Source organism: Canis lupus, chromosome 24 (assembly GCF_011100685.1).
Source record: "Canis lupus familiaris isolate Mischka breed German Shepherd chromosome 24, alternate assembly UU_Cfam_GSD_1.0, whole genome shotgun sequence".
Lineage (NCBI taxonomy): Eukaryota > Metazoa > Chordata > Mammalia > Carnivora > Canidae > Canis > Canis lupus.
The window spans coordinates 24,407,600-24,413,599 of record NC_049245.1 but is presented as its reverse complement, the minus strand read 5'-3'; positions in this window follow the sequence as shown (position 1 = coordinate 24,413,599).

Here is a 6,000-nt window from a genome sequence, read left to right as displayed (position 1 = left end):
CCATGGCTCCGGATTGATTTATGTTTGGCTCTGTTGGGAATGGGAGGAAGTAAGGTGGTGCAAAAGTAGCCACAGCCATTTGTTTCTTATATTAGATATTTTGGGTATTTCTTTCATATCTGGGTTAAGATATGAAGCTTCCTGATTTAAAAACTTACTGCAGGAGTGCCTGGCTGTCTCAGTAGGTACAGCATGTAACTCTATCTTGGGGTCATGAGTTCAAGCCACACATTGGGCCTAGAACCTACTTATGAATGAATGAATGAATGAATGAATGAATGAATATTTTTTAAAAGGTGAAAAAATTTTAATATACTACAAAGTTACAGTAATCAAGACAGTTTGGCACTGGCATGAGGCTGAACATACTGATGGAATAGAATTGAGAGTCTAGAAATAAACCTATATATCTATGATCAATTGATTTTTGATAAGGGTGCCAAAGTCATTCAATGGAGAAAGAATAGTCTTTTCAAAAGACAGTGCTGGTACAATTGAATATTCACATACAAAAGAATGAAGGTTGACCATTATCCCGTATCACATGCAAATAGTAACAATGGATCAAAGACATAGGAAGGGGCACTTGACGGGATGAGCACTGGGTGTTATTCTGTATGTTGGCAAATTGAACATCAATAAAAAATAAATTTATTATTAAAAAAAAAAGAAAAGAAACATAGGAGGAAATCCTCATGACTTGGATTTGGCATTGGCTCTTAGATGTGACACCAAAAGCACAAACAACAAAGTAAAGAATAAATTGAATTGCAACTAAACTAAAAACTTTTGAGCATTAAAGGACACTATCAAGAGGGTGAAAAGACAACCCCCAAAATGAGAGAAATATTTGAAATCATATATCTGATAAGGTCTAGTACCCAGAACATATAAAGCACACTCAGTTCAACAACCCAATTAAAATTTGGGCAAAGAACTTAATTACACAATTCTCTAAAGAAAATATTCAAATGACCAAAAAGTCCATGATAGGATGCTCAATATCATAAGTCACTAGGGAAATTCAGATCAAAACTACAATGAAATAAGTAACGCTTCACACTCACTAGGTTGGCTATAATATTTTTTAAATTATTTTTTAAAGGGAAGTATGTGTTGATGAGGATATGAAGAAGTTGGAACCTTCACATATTGCTAGTGGAAATGTAGAGATGCTGCTGCTGTGGAAAACAGTCTGACATTTAATAAGAATTACCATATGACCCAGCAATTCCACTCCCAGCTATATACCCCTAAAGACTTGGAAAGAGGTGTTCAAACAAAAAACTTGTACATGAGTGGTTCCTAGCAGCACTATTCACAAGAGACAAAAGGTGAAAACAACCCAAATGTCCATCAGTGGAGAGTGGATAAGCAAAATGTGGTATATTCATACTATGGGTTGTTATTCAGCTATAAAAAGGAATGAAGTACTGATACATGTTATGACATGAGTGAACAAACTCTGAAAACGTGATGCTAAGCGAAAGCAGCCAGACACAATAGGTCACATATTGTATACCATTTACATGAAATATTCAAAATACACGATATTGTAGAGGCAGAAGGCAAATTAGTGGTTGTTTAGGGATAAGGGAATGGGAGTCAATATCTAAAGGGTGTACAGATTTTCTTTCTGAGGCGATAAAAATGTTCTAAAAAAATGGACTGTGGTGATAGTTGCACCTGTGATTGTACTAAAAAAGTATTGAACTGTATACTTTAAATGAGTGAATTGTATGGTATGTGAATTCTATCTCAATAAAGCTGTTTTTAAAAGACAGGATTTGGGGGCTCCTGGGTGGCTCAGTGAGTTGGGCATCTGCCTTCAGCTCAGGTCGGGATTCCAGGGTCCTGGGATGGGCTGAGTCAGGCTCCCTGCTCAGCCTGCTTCTCCCTCTCCCTCTGCCTCTCCCTCTGCTTGTGTGTTCTATCTCTCAAATAAATAAATAATCTTAAAAAAAAAAAAAGGCAAGGTTTGGCAATATCTACTAGAGCTGAACACATACAAATTCTATGACCCACCAATCCTAGTCCTACAATATATCCAGTAGAAAATTGTACAGATGTTCATCTAAAGACATACAAGAACACTCATTGTAGCACTTTAAAATATTGGTCTAAAGTGGAAATTCACCATCAGTAGAATGGATAAATTGCAATATATTCAAATAATAAAATGTTATGCAGCTATGAAAAGTACAAACTACAACTATTATGTAACAATATAGATGAATCTCAAAAACATAAAATTTAGCAAAAGAAGCCAGACTCAAAAGAACACACTCTATGTGGGATCCCTGGGTGGCGCAGCGGTTTGGCGCCTGCCTTTGGCTCAGGGCGCGATCCTGGAGACCTGGGATCGAATCCCACGTCGGGCTCCCTGCATGGAGCCTGCTCCTCCCTCTGCCTATGTCTCTGCCTCTCTCTCTGTGTAACTATCATAAATAAATAAATAAAAATTAAAAAAAAAGAATGCACTCTATGTGGTTCCATTTATATAAAGTTTAACACCTGGCATGCCTAATCTATGGAGTAAGAAATCAGAATATTGTTTACCTTCAGGGGCATGAGTAATGACTTTTGAAAAAGGAGCACTAAGGGACATTTGTGGAGCTGCCAATGTTCTTTCTATTTTTCGATTTAGGTGTTGGGTAGATAAGTGTTCACTTTTGAAAATTCATCAGGATTTTCACTTTGGACCTGTGAATTTTTATGTCTTTATGTTATACACTAATAAAATGGCTTAAAATTTCAGAATATTTTTGAAAACAGGTTTTTAAATCCTAAGAATATTTCTTTCTTTCTCTCTCTCTTTTGTCACTTCTTAATACTCTTCGATTTTTTCAATTGTGTATTTATTGCTCTATTTCTATTTCTCAATCTTTTTTTCCTAATACAAGATATTGCTTGCCCAGATAAAGCTTTTGTTATACAAAGTAGAAGTGACTCCTCTTTAGGGCACCTTTGTTTCCTGTTGTCTGAAATTGAGCTGATTTTGTAATAACAGGGCATTTTACTGCCATCTACTGGTAAAATTATCACAATAAAGTTCTAAATTACAGTGTTTACCAGAGAAGAGTACCCGCTTAGATGTGATGTCCTCTTTCTTGCAAGACACAACTTACCCAACTAAATGTGGTAAACTTGTTGTTTGGTACGGTTGTCATGAACCCCACAGAGAGTGGAACATTGACACTTTTTAGATGGTTTTGTTCTTTCTTTTTATTCCTGTGATATTGTTCTTAAAGACATGGTTGAAGTATTCACTGCAAGAGCTTAAGGTCATTTGAACTAACATGTGAAAGCAAAAGTTCAATAAATTCTAATCAATGGGTTTATATCAAAGAACAATTGATTTGCTTTTTCTTTACCCAAGTCTGAATCCAGAACAATCCTGGTTATCTTAGAATTGCTTTTCTTGCTCAAAACATTCTGTGAAACAGCCTTATACACTTTTTGGAGGCCTCTGGGAACCTGGCATTGCTGAAGCTATCAAAAGTGCCAGGTACTCTTCTAAACATTTAATATCTATTAATTCATTAAACTTATATTCTTTATCTGTAAGATGCCCTTATTACCCACATCTTACAGATGAAGCACAAAAAAGTTCATTTATATTACAAGTGATGATATTACAAAAATAGTTTCTTTGGGGAAGCTTACAGTCTATTAGGGACACAAAACAAAATAAAAACTACCTAAGAAAAAAAAACCCATCTAAGATTTAAGAAACAAAGGGGAAAATTCTTTGGACCCTGTTCGAAAAGTCATTTTTCTCCTTTTGGTCCTGGTTTCCTGACCCGTATAGCAAGAAGGTTGAATTTTCCCAAGCTCACTTAGCTAATAAATGGCAGAGCTAAAAACTGAATTTGAGTATTTTGATTTCAGAGCCCAAACTTGTGATCTATGCTATATTTAGTGCCAGTTCATGGCCTGTTTCTGTCCCTTTGCTGACTTCCTGTAGGCAACAAATATTTATGTTGCCTATGCTTCTGCTATTTTCACTTACAGGATGTGTAGGTGCCCAAGTGGGTCTCTGGATCCTACCTCCTTGCATCCTTGCTAATCCCAGAAAAACTTATGACCCTCAGCTTAAGGACATGGGTAACAAATTAAAGATGAAGATGGTGGCTCAGGTTCTGGCATGTTTGTGGTGTTTCTCTTTTTTCATTGTCATAAAACACATAACTAATTTCACCATTTTAACTATTTTTAAGTGTACAGCTTTGTAGCATTAGATACATTCATTGTTGTGCAACCATCACCATCTTCCAACTTTAGAACTCTTTCATCTTCCCCAATTGAAACTCTGTACCCGTTAAAAAGTAACTCTCCATTTCCCTATCCTACTAGCCCTTGACAATTCTTTCTTTTCTGTTCTTTCAATTCTACATTATTCTTTCTGTCTCCATGAATTTGACCACCTAGAAACCTCCTAGAAGAGGAATCATATAACGTCTTTCTTTTTGTGACTAGTTTATTTCACCTAGCAAAAGTCTTCAAGGTTCATCTATTATGTAGCATACGTCAAAATTTCCTTCCTTTTTAAGGCTGAATGATATTCCATTGTATGTTGTATATACCACATTTTGTTTATCATTCATCTGATAGACATTTGGGTTGCTTCTACTTTTTGGCTCTGGTGAATAATGCTGCTATGAACATGATTGTACAAAATCTGCTCAAGTCTCTGCTTCTACTTTTTTTTGGGGGGGGCGGTAAATATCCAGAAGTAGAATTGCTGAATCAATGGTAATTCTGTGTTTAACTTTTGAGGAACCTCCAAATTGTTTTCCACAGCTGCTGCATCATTTACATTCACACCAGCAATGCATAAGTGTTCGAATTTTTCCATATCTTCACTTGAAATTTTCTGGTGTGTGTGTGTGTGTGTGTGTGTGTGTGTGTGTGTTTCTTTTATAATGGCAATTCTACTGGGTGTAAAATGGTCTTGTGGTTTTGATTTGCCCTAATGACTAGTGATATAGAATGTCTTCCTGTGCTTATAGACCATTTGTATGTCTTCTTTGGAGAAATGTCTATTCAACTCCTTTGCCCATTTTTAAATTGGATTTTTGTTGATGTTGTTGTTGAATTCCTCAAATCTTTCAGAGCTTTCTTACCTCTAGAAATTGTTGTGAAACTTGGAGGTTTGTGGATGATGTCATTTGTCTTTAGGCTGGCTTTTGTCAGGAGCTTTATCTAACTTGTTTCTCATGAAGTCTTTTGGATTAATTTGTTCATCAAGTAACTAATTAATTTTATCATTATCCAAAGAGTCACTCTTTGGGTATGTCAGATTTCTAGGCTAACATAAAAGAATATTTGCATATATGTTTATATGCAAGAATTGTCAAACTTGATCTAAGGTGCTAGAAATCAAAATAGTGATGCCTCTGGGAGAGCAGGTCTTGACTGAGAGGGGACATATAGGAGGAGATAAAAAGGAACTTTCTGGGTTTATAGTTCTTGATCTGGGTGGTGGCAATGCAAGAACACAGGTAAAAATTTATTATACATATACTTAAGATGTTTGCATTTTGCTGTATGTAAATTATACCTCACCTTTTAAAAGTCAAAAGAAAAAGCTTAAAAAACTTTTTTCCAGGATTTTAAAAAAGATTTTATTTATTCATGGGAGATACAGAGAGAGAGAGAGAGAGAGAGAGAGAGACATAGGCAGAGGGAGAAGCAGACTCCAAGCAGGGAGCCCCATGCAGGACTCAATCCTGGATTCCAGGATCACGCCCTGAGCTGAAGGCAGACACTCAACCACTGAGCCACTCAGGCATCCCTTTTCCAGGATCTTGTAAGTCCTTTTGGTATTAATTTCCTAGGCTCAAGGGCCTAAGATGCCTTCTTGTGGCAATCTGTGCTTCTCTTTTTCTTTGCCCTCTTGGTTCCATCACCTAGCATAGTGTCCAGGATGCACAAATACAGCAAATATTTATTAGCACCTCCTGTGTCAGGCACTGTGCTATATGCTGAGGAAATGGT